Genomic DNA, 19,058 nt, shown 5'->3' on the forward strand with positions numbered 1-19,058 from the left:
CAGATTATGACAGCTTATATACAAACTGTGGAGGAGGAATAAATTAAAAATAGTATGTTTAGAAGGTGTTCACAATTGAGTGACCATCAACTTAATATAAACAACTATATATTGAGGACACTTTCTATGAACCTATGGTAACAACAAACCTAAAGTGTAAAATGGGTATCCAAAAGAATTTTAAAAGGAATCCAAGTATAACGCTAAAACCATCAAACAAGTAAAGATTACTACAAAAGAGGAATTCCACTCCTAGGAATTTACCCTAAGAATGCAGCACTCAAATTTGAAAAAGACAGATGCACCCCTATGTTTATTGCAGCACTATTTACAATAACCAAGAATTGGAAGCAACTTAAGTGTCCATCAGTAGATGAATGCATAAAGAAGAGGTGGTACATATGCACAATGGAATATTATTCAGCCATAAAAGTAAACAAATCCTACCATTTGCAACAACATGGATGGAGCTAGAGGGTATTATGCTCAGTGAAATAAGCCAGGCGGAGAAAGAAAAATACCAAATGGTTTCACTCATCTGTGGAGTATAAGAACAAAGGAAAAACTGAAGGAACAAAACAGCAGCGGAATCACAGAACCCAAGAATGGACTAACAGGTATAAAGGGAAAGGGACTGGGGAGGATGGGTGGGTAGGGAGGGATAAGGGGGGGAAGAAGAAAGGGGGTTTTATGATTAGCATGTATAATGTGGGGGTGGGAGAAAAGGGAGGGCTGTGCCACACAGAGAAGACAAGTAGTGATTCTATAACATTTTGCTATGCTGATGGACAGTGACTGTAATGGGGTTTGTGGGGGGGACTTGGTGTAGGGGAGAGCCTAGTAAACATAATATTCTTCATGTAATTGTAGATTAATGATAACAAAAAAAGAGAAAGTAAAGGGGGATTACTCCCTGATAGGATAAAACTAACTGCAAATCAACGATTAATGCATGCTTTACATATCCTTAATTTTGATCTTTTAAAGGGTGTTAGATGACCAGCTATGGAAGTACATTTTTCTGATAATATTCCTTTCTCTTACAAAAAAAAAGCAGTTCCTGTGTGGTGATCTCCAATAGGTTCTTCACAATGGTATAAAGGTCATATCAAAGTGTGGGCAAAGGGTTTGTCTGTGTTTATACAGAGGATCAAAGCCGAATTTGGCTACCCAGAAAACGAATTAAGATATGATATAAAGAAGAACTTCCAACATCAACATCCTCTGGAAGAGTCATTCCAGAAGATGATCATTAAAAAACTTCAACAAAGATCCTGGCGCTGTTGCAGTTGTAGCTGCATTCATCCCACTGGTTCCTGGACTTGCCATTGGAATAAAGAAGGAGATATCTAAGCTGGCCTGTGCATACAGTAAAACAACAAATTTGACTGGGTCTATACTGTTGGAACTCAACCAAGAATTAGGAGAAGTGCTAATTGCAGTGCTTCAAAATCATGCGACTATGGACTATCTACTGTTAAAAGAACATATGGGATGTGAACAGTTCCCAGGAATGTGTTGTTTTAATTTGTCTGATTTTTCTCAAACTATTCAAATTCAGTTAGACAATATCCATCATATCATTGATAAGTTTTCACAAATGCCTAGGGTACCTAACTGGTTTTCTTGGTTTCACTGGATATGGCTGGTAATTGTTGGTCTGCTTTTGTTATGTAGCTGTTTCCTGTTATGTTAATGTGTGTACGCAATTTAATTAGTAGTTTGTTAAAACCTATACATGCTTATGTTACTCTACAAGAAGATATGTCAAAGAAATAATCAATCTTCCCATGTTTTCTTCCATCTGCTACTTCTATAGCTTTTCTTCTTCCTTCCTAATTACATCCCTTTAGTAGAATTCGTGCCTCATATCGAAAATTACCGAGTATCATAATTCTTCCAAGTGGCAAAGATACCTCAAGACAAATGCTGGGCATAGAAGCCACAGGGCATAAATCTGCAAAGAAGTAAAAAGCTAACCTTTTCAAACAATATTGCTTCTCTCTCACTTACCAACTTTACACTTCCCTGTATGGCCCTGGAAGATGACTGGTTAGCCAGAGACGGGTAAGATTCCTCAAGGGAGGAACAACCTAAGACAGGCACAGTCACAGGGGGGCCATCAGGTGAGAAATTGGGGATCAACAGAGGTGAGGCTTAGAACCTCACCCCTCTCCCTGTTTTGAGAGAAATCTTCTGCATCCGTGGATGTTTTGTTGCCCTTGTCTAGCTTGGATTAATATTCAGTCGATAGGCACAGATCTGATCATCTACATTTGCCCTCTTACAGCACTAAATTATGTTTTCTACCTTTACCTTGCATCTACCTACCACTTCAGCATTTTATTAAAATAATAATAATAATAATAAGGGAGAAATGTGGGATTCACATATAAATCAAGTATAAAAATCAAACAAATAATCATATCTGACTTGATTGTTTATAGTTCATGATGCGTGATCAAAACTGAAAGTTTCTGTGATATGACTGCCCTTGCACTGTTCACCATGTAAGAACTGATTCACTATGTAAGAACTTGTTCACCATGTAAGAACTTGTTCATTATACTTCAGAAGAATGGAGACTGTTGAGAATTAGGCTTGGGGTTGATTAACAATTGTGCATTGAGTCCCCTATACAGAATTTTATTGTTGTTAACCATTTGATCAATAAGTATGAGAGATTCCCTCTCAAAATAAATGAATAAATAAATAAATAAATAAATAAAGTGGGACTATATCAAACTGAAAAGCTTCTGTACAGCAAAGGTCACCATCAAGAAAACAAAAAGGCAAAATACAGTATGGAAGAATATATCTATAAATGGAGTTTTATCCAATACATGTTACAATACAATACAATAAGGAGTTAATATCCAAAACATGTAGGAAACCCATACAACTCAAAATCAAAAACAAATAACCTAATTAAAAAATGGTCAGAGGACCTGAAGAGGTATTTTTCCAAAGATGACATACAGATGGCCAATAGGCACAAGAAAAGATAGCCCACATCACTAATTATCAGGGGAATGCAAATCAAAACCATTATGAGATATCGCCTCATATGAGTCAATGGCCAATATCCAAAAGATGAGATATTACAAGTGTTGGTGAGTATAAGGAGAAAAATAACTTTCCTACACTGTTGGTGGGAATATAAATTTGTGCATCCACTGTAGAAAGCAAAGTTGAGGTTCCTCAAAAAACTAAAAGTACAAGTACTATATAACCCAGCAATTTGTCTTCTGGAATTTTCCCAAAGAAAACAAAATCTCTGATTTGTAAAGATAAATGTACTCCTATACTGATTATTCCATTATTTACAATATCCAAGAAATGGAAGTAACCCAGGTGTCTGTCAATAGATAGAGGTATGAAGCAGATGTGATACATATATACAATGGAATATTACACAGCTATAAAAAAGGACATCTTGTCATCTGTGACAACATGGATGGAGCTAGAGGATATTATGCTAAGTGAAATAAGTCAGGCAGAGAAATACAAATGAGATATGATTACACTTATATGTGGAATCTAAAGAAAACAAAGGAAAAGAAGACAAAAGGAAAAATACACCCATAAATATGTACAACAGACTGTTAGTTACCATAGGGAGCAGTGCGGGGTCATGGATGAAATAGGTAAAGGGGATTAAGAGGTATAAACTGTAAATGTTATAATAAGTTAGTCATAGGAATGGAAGTACAACATGGAAAATATAAGCAATAATACTGTAACATCTTGTTATGTTAATAGGGGACTATGCCTCATATGGAAAGCATTTAGTAATGTATATAATTTTAGCCACTATGTTGTAAATCTGAAACTAATATAATACTGTATATCAACTTTATTCCAATTAATAATACAGAAAATAAAGAAATGTAAAGTGATAGAAAAAGATGCTGCTAGAAACTATAAAAACACAATGAACTGCTATACTTTAAGCCAGAGAATGATAAGAGACAAAGAAGTCCATTATATGATGACAAATGGGTTAATTCAAGAAGATAAAACAATCATACATCTATATACATCCAACATCAACATATTTAGATATATTAAACAAGTATGAACAGATCTGAACTGAGAAACAGGCAAAAATGCAAAATGGAACTTACACACCGCATTTCAGCTACTGATGGATCATTTCTGCAGTAAATTATCAAGGAAACTTTGGACATGAACCAAACATTAGACCAAAAGAACTTAACAGACATGTATAGAACACTTCATCCAATAGCAGCAAAATATGCATTCTTCTCAAATGCACAAGGAACATTCTCCAGGATAGATTATATCATAGGATACAAACACATCAAATTTAAGAAAATTGAAATCATACCAAGTATCTTTTCTAATCACAGTGGTGTGAAATCAGAAATCAACAAGAAGAAAGCTAGAAAATCTACAATGTGGAAACTAAAGCACAGACTGGTGAACAACCAATGGGTAAATGAAGAAACTATAAAGGAAATTTTTTAAAATCTCAAAACAAATGAATATAAAGCAAAGCCAATGGGACACTGTAAAAGCTGTTCCCAAAGGGAAGTTTATAGTGACAGTCTATATATTAATGAAATAGAACTACCTCAAATCCCTTTACTTTACATCTTAAGGAATTACAAAAAGAACCAAGCCCAAAGTTAAAAGGAGGGAAAAAAACAAAAATTAGAGTTGAAATGAATGAAATAGAGACCAGAAAAACAAATAGAAAAATTTAATAAAACTAAGAGCTGGTTTTTCTAAAATATAAACATAACTGACAAACCATTAGTTAGACAAACTAGGAGAAAAAGAGAGAAGACTCGAATAAAATAAGAAATGAAAGAGGAGATATTTGAACTAATACTATGGAAATACATAGGATCTTATAAGAAAAAAGTATACCAACAAATTCAATAACCTAGAAGTGGGTAAATACCTAGAAATATACAAACTGCCCAGACTGAAGCAAGAAGAAACAGACATTCTGAACAGACCAGTAACATGTGAGGAGATTTAAGTAATAATCAAACGCCTCCAAACAGAGAAAACTCCAAGGAACCAGATAGCTTCACATGCAAATCCTATCAACCATTTAAATAAGAATTAATGCCAATGTTTCTCAAGCTCTACAAAAAAAAATTCAATCATCATTTCCAAACTCATTTTATGAAGCTAGCGTTACCCTGATACCAAAGCCAAATGAAGACACTACAAGAAAACTACAGACTAATATCTCTGATAAATAATGATGCAAAAATCTCAAGAAAGTATTAACCAATGAAATTCAGTAGTACATTAAAAGAATTATACATTATGATCAAGTGGAATTTACCCTTAATGAAAGAATGGTTCAATATATGCAAATCATAAATGTGATACACCACATTAATAGAAAGATAAAAATCATATGATCATTTCAATAAATGCAGTAAAAGTATTTAGAAAAATGTGAAATCCTTTCATGATTTTAAAAAACCTTAAAATTTGGAATAGAAGGAACATACCTCAACGCAAAAGAGCCACATTTGACAAATCCACCATTAACATCATATACAATGGTGTAAGATTGAAAGCTTTTCCTCTAATATCAGGAACATAAAAAGTGTGCCCATTCTCACCACTCACTAGCTAGAGCAATTAAGCAAAAGAAAGAAAGAAGGATGCAAATCAGAAAGGAAGTAAAATTGTCATTATTTGCAGATGATATGATCTTATATATAGAAAACTCTAAAGACTGAACCAAAAATCTGTTGGAAGTAATAAATAAATTCACTAAAGTTGCAGGATAAAATAGACAGAAATACATGGTGTTTCTATAAACTAACAGCAAAACATCTGACCAAGAAATAAATGATCTTATTCACAATAGTATCAGAAACAATAAAATACTTAGGAATAAATTTGACCAAGGAAGTGTAAAATCTGTACAATGAAAACTACAAAACATTGATGAAGGAAGTTGAAGATACAAACAAATGGAAAGCTATCCCATGTTTACGGATCAGAATAAATATTGCTAAAATCATATTACCCAAATCCATCTACAGTTTCAATGCAATCCCAGTCAAAATTTCAATATTTTTCACAGAAGTAGAAAAGTCTAAAATTTGTATGTAACCAAAAAAAAACCAAATAGCCAATGCAATCCTGAGAAAGAAAAACAAAGCTGAAGACAATATACATCCTGACTTTGGACTATATTACAAAGCTATAGTAAATAAAAAAGTATGGCACTGGCATAAAACTAGAAACATACACCAATGGAACAAAATAGCCCAGAAATAAATCGTCACTTACATGGTGAACTAATACTTGAAAAGGGAACCAAGAACACTCAATGGGGAAATAGATGTTCAACAAATGGTACTAGGAACCTGGATAAGTATATGCAGAAAATGAAACTGGGCCCATATCTTATACTACTATCAAAAATTAACACAAAATTAAAGGATTAAACAAAAGACTTCTTACTGTAAACCTAGTAGAAGAAAACAGAAGGAAAAATCTCCTTGACATTGGTCTGGGCAGTGATTTTTTTGGATATGACACCAAAAGCACTAGAAACAAAAGTAAAAATCTATGTGTGGAACAAAATCAAACTTAGAAGCTTCTGCACAGCAAAAAAAAAGAACAACAATCAACAACATGAAAAAGCAACCTAAAGAATGGGAGACAATATTTGTAACCATATATTGGATGAGGGGTTAATATCCAGAATATATAAAGAACTCATACAACTCAATAAAAAATTCTGATTAAAAAATGGGCAGACTAAATAGAAATTTTTCCAAAGAAGACATCGAAATGTGCAATAGGTACATGAAGAAATGCTAACATCATGAACAGTAGAGGAAGTGTAAATCAATACCACAAGGAGGTATCATTTCATACCCATTAGAATGACTATCATTAGAAGATAGGTAAGAGGGGGTTCTGGGAAGATGGAGGAATAGAGAGATCCTGAATCCATCTTCTCCCACCTGCACACTGAATCTACACCTATACAGAGTACTTCACCCTGGAGAAGAACAGGGACTGAAGTGGACACCTTATATATAAGGAGGGACAGAAAGATAAAAAATTTTTAAAGCCCCAAACATCAAGAGAGACAGAGACATGGGAACTATGGGAACACCAAACTCAGAACAGCCACCTGCAGATAGGAGGGACTGGGATATCACTGGGAGAGCCAGGAATGGACTTCTTGCCCTGTGAGGCAGGAAAAAAGCCTTGTGGTTTAATGTGCAGACCATAAGTGAAAGATCCTAAGTTTCAGAACTAAGCATCCACCACTTGGCAAGGAAATAGCTGGAGGCAATCCAGGATCAGAGGAGCCAACCAACACCATTGTTTATGCTACTTCCACATATCTTGTAACAGCTAAGAGCAGGATCTGGGTGCAATCCAGTAGCCCTGTTTTGTTGCCTGCTGTTATTCACCAGCCAAACTCTCATCAGCATGACTGGAAAGTTCACCAGTTCACAGGGAGGGTGCATGAATCTGTGGGCTGTTGCCACTGAGGCAACTCCCAAGAGCAATTGGGGAATCCAATTGTGTCAGGGAACCAAATGTGTCAGGCCTGACCCCAGGTCACGAATGGGACCTGGTAGGCACTGATGTGGGAATTCCGCAGAGCAGTTTAGAGTGTACAGGGGCAACAGGGAAACATGTATGCTTGGTACCTGAACCCAATCACCAGTTGGACCAGTGGGTACCAACACACAAATTCCTTAGAGCAGCCCAGAGCACACAGGGGCCATGGGTAAATTGTGTGCACATGGTGCCTGAGTCCAACTCCCAGAGGGACAGGTGAACATGGATGTGGAAATTCCTGGGAGTAGTCCAGAGCATTCAGGGGTTGAGAGGGAAAATGTACAAATCCTGAATCCAAGCCACCAACAGGAACCCAACAAATGAATTCCACAGAGTGGTCTCAAGCACCTCAGAGCATACACAGGCAAATAAGTGAGAAGACACAAGGAATTCAGCTTGTGCCAATCCAGGAGATACCTGGGGTGCATCCCTGACCTCCTGCTGGCCCACCTCCCACTAACACAGAACCCACAGATGTCCACTGAGGTACCCCTTCAGAGGGCACCTAAGACTACACCCAAAGAACCATGTCCTCGGAGCTCAAGCACCAGGAAAACCCCATCTCACACTTACTCAGACTCCAGCCTGCCAAAATCACAAGACACATGCAGTCTTCAAGGGGGACTCTCCTAAATAAGGCCAGTCTTTCAAGACTGGGAGACTGAGCCCTTTCAACTTATAGAACCAAGCACAGAAAGACTATAAAATGAGGAGACAGAGGAATAAGCACCAAATAACAGAACAAGAAAAAAAAACAGAAAAATAAGCTAAGTGAAACAGAGTTAACCAATCTACCTGATAAAGAGTTTAAAGCCAATGGTTATAAAGATACTTGCTGGACTTGAGAAAACAATAGCAGAACTCAAGGTAGACCTCAACAAAGTGATAGAAAGACTAAACACCAATCAGATTAAAAGTTCAATACATGAAATGAAAAGTATTCACTGGAGGGAATGGACAGCAGTCTAAAGATAACAGAAGAATGGATCAGTGACTTGGAAGATAATAATAATAGAAATCAGTCTAGCTAAACAGCAGAAGGAAGAAAAAATTAAAAGAAATGAGGGTAGGGTAAGAGAGTTCTGGAACATCAAACATCCAAACCTCGAATTACAGGAGTCCCAGGAGTTGAGAGAGAGAAAGGAGTAGAATGTTTACTTGAAGAGATAACAGCTGAAAACTTCCCTAAACTGAGGAAGGAAACAGTTTACTAGGTCCAGCAAGTACAGAGAGCTCCAGACATGATGAACCCAAGGAGGTCCACAAGACACATTGTAATCAAAATTTGAAAATCAAAGACAAAAAGAGAATCTTTAAAGTAGCAATAGAAAAGCAATGAATTGCATATAAGGGAAACCTCATAAGGTCATGAGCTCATTTTCTGCAGGAACTCTACAATCCACAATGGAATAACATGATATATTCAAAATGCTGAATGGAAAAATGTTCTAACCAAGAATACTCTATCCAGCAAAGTCAGGACTGAAGAAAAGATAAATAGATTCACAGATAAACATTAGTTAAAAGAGTTCAACACTACTAAATCAGACTTACAAGAAATGTTAAAGGAATTTCATTAAGAGGAAAAGAAAAGATCTTAAATAGAAGCAAGAAATTTAAGAAAGAGAAATTCTCCACTGGTAATGCAAACATAACAGCAGTAGTAGATGAATACTTGAAAACTAGTATGCAGGTCAAAAAAAGATAAAATTAACAAAAGAAATTATTTTTTATTGCAGTATTGTTGATCTACATTCTTATATTAATTTCAAGTGTGCAACACTGTGGTTCAACAGTCACCCATATTATTAAATACCCCCACACACACTAGTACAGCGACTATCTGTCAACATAAGATGTTACAGAATTATTGACTATCTTCCCCATGCTTTTCTACTATCCCCATGATCATCATACCTTATGACTGAGAATTTTTTGAGCCTTTTTACCCCACTACCCCTCCCCATACACCCACCACAAACACTCACCAATGGTAACCATCAGTCACTTCTCAATGTCTATGAGTCTAACTGCTGTTTCATTCCTTCTGTTTTGCTTTGTGTTTATATGCCACAGATAAGTGAAATCGTATGGTGTTTGTCTTTCTCTGCCTGGATTATTTCACTGAGCATGATGCCTTCTAGATCCATCCATGTTGTTGTAAATGCACGATTTCTTTTTTCATGGCTGAATAATATACCACTGTGTTTATGTACCACCTCCACATCCATTTATCTACTGATAGACACTGAGGATGTTTCCATATATTGGCTATTGTAAAAAATGCAAAAGTAACCACAGGGGTGCATATATCTTTTTGAATCAGGGATTTTGTTTTCATCAGGTCAATTCCTTGAAGTGGAATTACAGGCTTCAATGGTATTATTGTTTTTAGTTGTTGAGGAACCTCCATACTGCTATCTATAGTGGCTGCACCAATTGACATTCCCACCAACAATATAGGAGGTTTCCCATTTCTCCACATCCTTGCCAACACTTTTATTGCTTGTCTTTGGGATAGTGGCCATTTTGCTGGTATGAGGTGATATCTCATTGTGGTTTTGATTTGAATTTTCCTTGATCATTAGTGACATGGAACATCTTTTCATGTGCTTATTGGCCACCTATATTTTATCTTTGGAGAAATGTCTATTCAGGTCCTCTACCCATTTTTAAACTGGGTTATTTGTTCTTTTGCTGTTGAGGCATATGAACTCTTTATATATTTTGGATGTTAACCCATTATAAGATAATTCATTTACGAATATATTCTCCCATACTATAGGTTGTCTACTTGTTCTGCTGATAGCATTCTTTGCTGAACAGAACATTTTAGTTTGATGTAGACCCATTTGTTCATTTTTTATTTTTCTTCCTTGCCTGAAGAGATGTGTCCAGGGAAAAGTTGCTCATACTTATGTTCAAAGGAATTTTGCCTAGGTATTCTTCTAAGAGTTTTGTGGTTTCATGTCTTACATTCAGGTCTTTGATGTATTTCAAGTTTACTTTTGTGTATGGAGTCAGGCAGTAATCCCATTTCATTATCTTGCATGTGGTAGTCCAGTTGTCACAAAACCACTTATTGAAGACACTGTCTTTTTCCAATTTCTGGCACCTTTATCATATATTAATTGACCATATATGCAAAGGTATATATCTGGGCTCTCCATTCTGTTCCATTGAACTTTTGGTCTGTTCTTGTGCCAGAACAATACTGTTTTGATCACTGTTGCTTTGTAGTATAGCTTGGAGGCCCAGAGCATAATCCCCCCAGTTTTATCCTTCTTTCTCAGGATTGCTCTGGCTATTTTGGGTCTTTTGTAATTTCACATAAACTTTAGAAATATTTGTTCTAGTTAATTGAAAAATGCCGTTGGATTTTGATAGGGAATGCATTGAATGTGTAAATTGCTTTGGGCAGGATAGCCATTTGCAAAATATTAATTCTATCAGTGAGCATGGGATAGACTTCAACTTATTCATGTGTTTTGTAATTTCTCTCATGAGTGTCTTATAGTTTTCAAAGTATAGGTCTTTCACCTCATTGGTTAGGTTTATTCCTAGATATTTTATTCTTTTTGAATGGAATTATAAATGGAATTGTTTTCCTGATTTCTCTTTCTGCTAGTTCATGGTTAGTACATAGGAATGCAACAGATTTCTGTGTATTAATTTTGTATCCTGCAACTTTGTCCAATCCAGTATTACTTCTAATAGTTTTTTGGTGGAAACTTTAGGGTTTTCTATGTATAATATCAAGTCACCTGAAGATAGTGACTGTTTAACTTCTTCTTTATGAATTTTGATGCCATTTATTGGTTTTGTCTGATTGCCATGGCTAAGACCTACAGTACTATGTTGAATAAAAGTGGTGAGAATGGACATCCTAGTATTGTTCCTGGTCTTAGAGGAAAAACTTTCATCTATACTTGATTGAGTAGATGTAAACTGTCAGTTTGTTGTATATGGTATTTATTATATTGAGGTACATAGTCTCTATGCTAATTTTATTGAGAGTTTTTATCATGAATGTACATTGAATTTTGTCAAATACCTTCTCAGAACCTATTGAGATGATCATATGATTTTTATCTTTCTTTTCTTAATGTGGTGTATGATATTGATTGATTTATGAATATTGGACCTTCCTTGCATCCCTGAAATAAATTCCACATGGTCATGATTGATGACCCTTTTGATGTACTTTTTAATTTGGTTTCTGAATGTTTTGTTGAGGATTTTCACATCTGTGTTCATCAAGGATATTGGTCTATAATTTATTTTTTCAATGTCTTTGCCTGGTTTTGGTATTAGAGTGTTGCTGGCCTCATAGAATGAGTTTGAAAGCATTCCCTCCTCTTCCGCTTTTTGGAATACTTTAAGAAGGATGAGTACTAGCTCTTCTTTAAATGTTTTGTAGAATTCAGCTGTGAAACCATTTGGACCTGAGATTTTGTATTTTGGGAGTTTTTTGATTACCAACTCAATTATTTTGCTGGTGATTGATCTATTCAGATTTTCTGTTTCTTCCTGGGTCAGTCTTGGAAGGTTGCATTCTTCTAGGAATTTATCCATTTTTACTAGGTTGTCCAATTATTAGCATATAATTATTCAAAGTATTCTCTTATAATTCTCTGTATTTCTGTGATATCTGTTGCAACTATTCCATCTTCATTTCTGATTTTGTTTGTTTCTGTGCTACCTCTTATTTTCCTGATACCTTTGTTAAGGGGTTGATCTATTTTCTTCATTTTCTCAAAGAGGCAACTATTGTTTTCATTGATATTTTCTATTCTCTTAATCTTCTCTTTATTATTTATTTCTATTCCAATCTTTATTATGACCCACCTTCTACTAACTTTGGATTTCACTTGTTTTTCTTTTCTCTAGTTTCTTTAATCGTGAGTTTAGACTGTTTATTTGGGATTATTCATGTTGAGTTGTTATTTCCATTTGTCTCCATGTATTGCTTGGTTTCTGTTTTAATTTGATGAATTGATCCATTGATTATTTAGAACTGTGTTGTTTAGCCTCCTTGTATTGTAGGCTTTTATGTTTTCTTTGTGAATTCATTTCAAGTTTCATGCCACTGCCATCTGTGAAGCTGCTTGATACAATTTCAATCTTTTTTAATGTATTGAGGCTCTTTTTGTGGCCTAGTACATGATATATTCTGGAGAATGTTCCATGTACACTTGAGAAAAGTATGCATCCTGCCACTTTTGGGTGAGTGTTCTGTAGATGTCAGTTAAGTCCATTTGATCTAATGTATTGCTGAGTGCTTCTGTTTCCTTATTTATTTTCTGTCTGTATGATCTGTCTATTGATGTGAGTGGTGTGTTAAAGTCTCCTAAGATGAATGTGTTGCAATCTATTACCCCCATTTAATTCTGTTAGCAATTTTTTCACATATTTAAGTGTTCCTTTGTTGAGTGCATAGGTATTTATAATGTTTGTATCCTGTTATTGGACTGACCCCTTTATCATTATGTAATGTCCTTTTACTCTCTTGTTCCTTTCTTTGTATTGAAATATGTTTTGCCTGATTTAAGTACTGCTACTCCTGCTTTTTTCACCCTACCACTTGCATGAAATATCTTCTTCTATCCCCTCACTTTCAGTCTGTGTAAATGAGTTTGAAATGAGTCTCCTGTAGGCAGCATTTAGATGGGTCCTATTTCTTAATCCATTCTATCCTCTCTCTTTTAATTGGTGCATTCATTCCACTTACATTTAAGATAATTATTGATAGGTATATACATATTAACTGCTTTATGTTAATTTTTATAACTCCTCTGTGTTCCTTTCTTCCTCTCTCATACTCTTCTGTTGTTATTTAATGTTTTTCTTTAGTGTTGTAGTTGGATTCCTCTTTACAAATTTTTTGAATATCTATTTAAGGCTTTAGGTTTGTGGTTACCAAAGTTTCAAGGATAGCTTTCTTACTATATAATAGTCTATATTATATTGTTCATTCTTCTATTTCAAACACAATCTAAAAGTACTTTTTTCTTCCTCCTCCTCTACACTATATGTATTAGATGTCATAATATGCACTTTTTATGTATCATTTGATTGATTTTGTGTATAGTTGGTGTTGCTACTTTTAATTTCATACTTTCTTGGTAATTAATTGTTCTACTACATTTGCTGTGGGTTTATTTTCCCTGGTGAAAGCTATTTAGCCTTAGGAACATTTCCATCTATAGCAGCCCCTCTAACATATCCTGTAAGGCTGGTTTAGTTGTTATAAATTCTTTGAGCCCTTGTTCATCTGGAAATAGTTTAATACCTGCTTTAATAAATGATAATCTTGGTGGATAGGGGATTTTTCACTGAAGGTCCTTCTGTTTCAGTACAATAAGTATTCCATGCCACTCCCTTCTGGCCTGTAAAGTTACTGCTGAGAAGTCTGCTGAGAGCCTGATGGTGTTTCCCTTATATGCAATCTCTTTTCTCTCTCTGGATGCTTTCAATACTCTCTCCTTATCCTTAATCTTTGCCATTGTAATTATTACACATCTTGGTGTTGTCTTCCTGGGGTTTCTTCTGTTAGGTTCTCTCTGTGCTTCCATTGCCTAAATGTCTATTCCTTCCCCAGATTTGGGGAGTTTTCAAAAATTATTTCCTCATCGAGACTTTCTGTCCATTTGTCTCTCTTTTCAATTTCTGATACCCCTATTATGTGAATAATTTTTCAACTGGATTAGTCACACATATCTCTTATCATTATTTCATGCCTAGAAATCTTTTTCTCTATGTCCCTCAGCTTTTGTGTTCCTGTTCTCTAATTTCCATCTCACTGATTGTCTCCCCTACTTGAAACAATCTATTATTCATTCCCACCATTGTATGTTTTACTTCAGTTACTCTACTTTTCAGCTATTGTATCTTTTTGTTAAAGTCCTCTCTGAGATATTTAATACATTTCTGCAGATCAGTGAGCATATTTATGACTTATACTTTGAAATATTTATCAAGAGGATTGGTTATCTCCATTTCATTTAGCCTCTTTCTGGTGTCTTATCCTGTAGATTTACTTGGAACATATTCCTCTGTTTCCTCATTTTGTCAGGTTTTCTTTGTTTCTTCCTTTGTGTTAGATGTATCTGCTTTACTTCCTTGCCTAGAGAGTAATGGCTTAGTGAAGAAGGCATTCTGTGATGCCAAGAACTCAGGACACTTTCTTCTCTACTTCCTGGTTCTCCTTTGATGTGGAGCCCCAGTTGCAATTGGTGACAATCTCTGAGGTTGCCTTTCTTTCTGTCTGTCAGCAGTGGTTTATCTCTGTCTGCTGATGTTTACCTCAGTTTGCCTCAGCTGGCCCTTTGTGATCAGGACAGAGTCATCTGCTGAGATCACTGTGGACACAGCTGCCCTCTGCCACCCTGCAGCAGTGGCAGGGCTCCAAAGTTAGTGGGTGGGTGGGGTCATTGTGTATGTCTGGTCCAAGGCAGGATATGTAGCACCAGGTTTGGATACCCAAGGGGAGGAAGGAGCTCACTGATCTGGCTACTGAAATCACCCATGGTGTTGGGCTAAAACAGATCTGAGAAAGTTGAGGGAGCCTCCCTCTGCCTGCCAGGCAGCAAAGGCTAATGCTGCTGCTGGGCCAAGTGGATTGGCTTGCTGTTGGTGCACAGGGAAGTTCCTCATGGCTGAGTTTCCCATAAGAGAATGGAGCTCCTGGGGCTCCCAAGAGTTCTAAACCTGTAGTGCCCAGAGAGGGTTTGGGAGGTATCATCCACCTGACCTTTCTCCTGAGGAAAGAACTACATCCAACCTTCAACCGTCTGGCTTACCTGCCACAGCTGGCAAGTCTTTCAAACTGCTGCCTCTGCTTTGGGTCTCAGGTCTGGTAGAGCATGCCCATCCTCATCAAGCAGCTGGAGTGTCAGCCTCCCAGAATGGTCAAACTGTCCTTGGTTTCCAGCCCTTCTAGTCACCAGAACCTAATGCAATGCTAACTTGTGTTTATGGAGCAGATCTCCAGGGCTAGGTGATAGAGTTCCTGAGTATCTATACACTTCCTGCTCTGTTTCTCTTCCTATCACCTGTGGGCTGGGATGGAAGAAGGGCTTGGGTCCCATTTGATCATGGCTCTGCCACTTCACCATTTTCTGTGTGATATTTTCTTCTTTCCTAGATGTAGGTGGTCTGTTCTGCAGTCTTCAGATTATTTTAAGGCTTAGTTGTATTTGCTGTAGTTGCTTCCTTGGTGTCTTTGTGGCAGGAGGTACCCAGCTTACTCTGCCATCTTTTACACCCCTCAGCAAAAACAATTATATTTAAAAGATAGTTAAGGGGATCACTTAATAAAAAGGCATAATAGAAGGTATTATATACATCAGTGGGGAGGAGGAACGAATAAATACAGTGCTGTTAGAATGCGTTCAAATGTTCGTGATCATCAGCTTAGTATAGATTGTTATATTCATAGAAGGTCATATAAGAACCCCATAGTCACCACAAACCAAAGCCTTATAATAGACACACACACAAAAGAAGGGACCCAAACACAATGAAAATGAAAGACAAAAAACACAAGAGAAGAGACAAGTAGAGGAATAAAAAAAACCCAAAAACAACCAGAAAACATTTAATAAAATGACAGTAAGTACATATATATATTGATAATCACTTTAAATGTAAATGTTTTAAATGCTCCAGTCAAAAGACATAGGGTGACAGAATGGATGAAAAAACAGAACCCGTGTATTTCCTGCCTACAAGTGATTCACTTCAGGCCTAAGAAAACACACAGACTGAAACTGAAGCGAAGGGAAAAGATATACAATGCAAATATGGATGGATAAAAAGCTGGAGTTACAATATTTATATCAGACAAAATATACTTCAGAAAAAAAGAACATAAGAGGAAAAGGAAGCCATTACATAAAGATGAAGGAAGGAATTCAACAATAAGGTATAACAATAATAAGCATCTATGAACCTAGCATAGAAGCACCTAAATATAGAAACCAAATACTAACAAAAGTAAATGGAAAAATTGACAGCAACATGATAATAGTAGGGATTATAACACCCCATGCCATCAATGCATAGGTCATCCAGACAGAAAATAAAAAAGGAAATGGAGGCATTGGATGATATTAGATCAGATGGACGTAACAGGTATTTACAGAACTACCTAAAAGCAACATAAGACATATTTTTCTCAAGTGCACATATGGAATCTTCTCCAAAATAAATCACATTTAAGACAGAAAAATATCTCAACAATTTTAAGACCACAATGGTATGAAAGTAGATATCAAATACATGAAGAAAGCCAAAAAATAATAAACACATGGAGGCTAAACAACATGTTTCCAAATAATCAATGGGTCAAGGAACAGATCAAAGAGGAAATCAAACACATGGAGTGAATGAAAACAGAAACACAATGGTAAAATTATGTGGGATGTATGGGGTGGAGAAAAAGATGGTGGAGTATGAAGGCAAGGTGGAAACCACCTTCCAAAAACATAAAAGAAAATACAGCAAATACAACTAAACTTGAAAATGAACTGAAAACTACAGAACAGACCACCTGCACCTGGGGAAGGAGAAAAGACCATACAAAGAAGGGTAAAGTGACAGAATCATGATTGAGCAGGACTCGAACCCTCCCCCTATGCCAGCCCATAGGTGGGAGAAAGGAACATAGCAGGGAGGGAATAGGATCCAAGGAACTCTGCACAATTTTCCCTAGAGATCTGCTCTGGGAGTACGACTCCACATTATATTGGTTTCTGATGATTAGTGGGGCTGGAAAACAGGGAAAGCTCAAACACTCTGGGAGGCTGAAACTCTAACCATTTGAGAACTACAGGTACACTCCACCAGAGCTTAGACACAAAGTAGAGGCAGGAGTTTGAAAGACTTGACAGAAGGGGTGGGCAGGTGCCAGAGGGGTAAGGGTTGGAAGGAGCTCTCTCCTCAGGAGAAATGACAGGTAGAGGATACCTCCCCCAGACTTCATTAAGTACAAAATGTCAAAAAATCTCAGGAGCCCCATACACTCCAATCCCCTCTGTGGCAATGCAGCCCTGAGGCTCTGCCGTGCTCCCAGTACCAGCAGCTAACTGACTCTCTCCAGGAGGAGTGTCAGACTTTCCTGCCTTGTAGGCAGAGGGACTCTCCCAGCTTCCTTGGATCCATTTCAGCCGAACCAAGAAGATGCCTGCAGGAGAAAGCCCCAAGTGCTCCTTCCTCCCATTGGGTGCCCAAGGCTGGTGATGCACATATGTATCAGACCGAACCACACATCAGCCCACTCATCACATTAACCGTTCAGCTGCATCACTGCTGCAAGGCAGGCAGAGGGCAGCCACACGCACAGTGATACCAGCAGAGACTTCTGCACTGATCACAAAGGGAGCACTGAAGCAAACTCCCAGCACAGACTCAGACCACTACAGAAAGGTGGTCCTGCTGACTGCACACAGGTAGGGATCCTGCAAAGTAGAACCATGCATTGGAGAGTAAATACTGTTAGGTTTCTAAACACCATAAGAGGTGTCCTTCATAAAGCTATTATATTAGAGGCCAGAAGGCATAAGAGAGTCATCTAATACAAAGGAAGAAGCACAGAAACCATGATGACTTGAGGATGCAAAGAAATATGTTCCAAACAAAACTACAGGACAGGACACCAGAAAGAGAGTTAAATGCAACACAGATCATCAGTCTTATTGACAAAAATTTCAGAAGAAGAGTCATAAACATGCTCACAGATTTACAGAAAAATATTCAAGCTATCATGAAGGACTTCAACAAAGAGATGGACTGCCTGAAAATGAAGCACTCAGAGCTGAAGAATACAGTATCTGAATTGAAACATAGAATGGAGGGATTTAAGAGTGGATTATTGCAAATAGAGGAGACAGTAAATGAGATGGAAATTGAAGAACAGGAACACCACAAAGCTGAGGAACAAAGAGAAAAAAATATCTCTAGAAATGAAAGAATAATAAGAGAGTTGTGTGACCAATCCAAAGGATACAATATTTGCATTAGAGGGGTACCAGAAGGAGAAAAGAGAGACAAAGGGATAGAAAGTCTCCTTGAGGAAATAATTGTTGAAAACTTCCTAATCTGGGGAAGAAAATAGACACTCAGGCCATAGAAGTTCGGAGATCACCTAACAAAAGGGACCTTAGTAAGACAAAACCAAGACATATAATAATAAAAAAGGAAAAGATCAATGATAAGGAGAGAGTATTGAAAGCAGCCAGAGAGAGAATAAAGTTCATTTATAAAGGAAATCCCATTAGGCTATCAGCAGACTTCTCAGCACAAATTTTACAGGCCAGAAAAGAGTGGCATGATATATTAACATACTGAAACAGGAGGACCTTCAGTGAAGAATTCCCAACCCAGAAAGATTATCATTTAAATTTGAAGCAGGGATTAAACAATTTCCAGATTAAAAAAATTGAAGGAATTCATCACAACTAAGCCAGCCT

The sequence above is a fragment of the Manis pentadactyla genome, chromosome X, assembly GCF_030020395.1.
Source record: "Manis pentadactyla isolate mManPen7 chromosome X, mManPen7.hap1, whole genome shotgun sequence".
NCBI lineage: Eukaryota > Metazoa > Chordata > Mammalia > Pholidota > Manidae > Manis > Manis pentadactyla.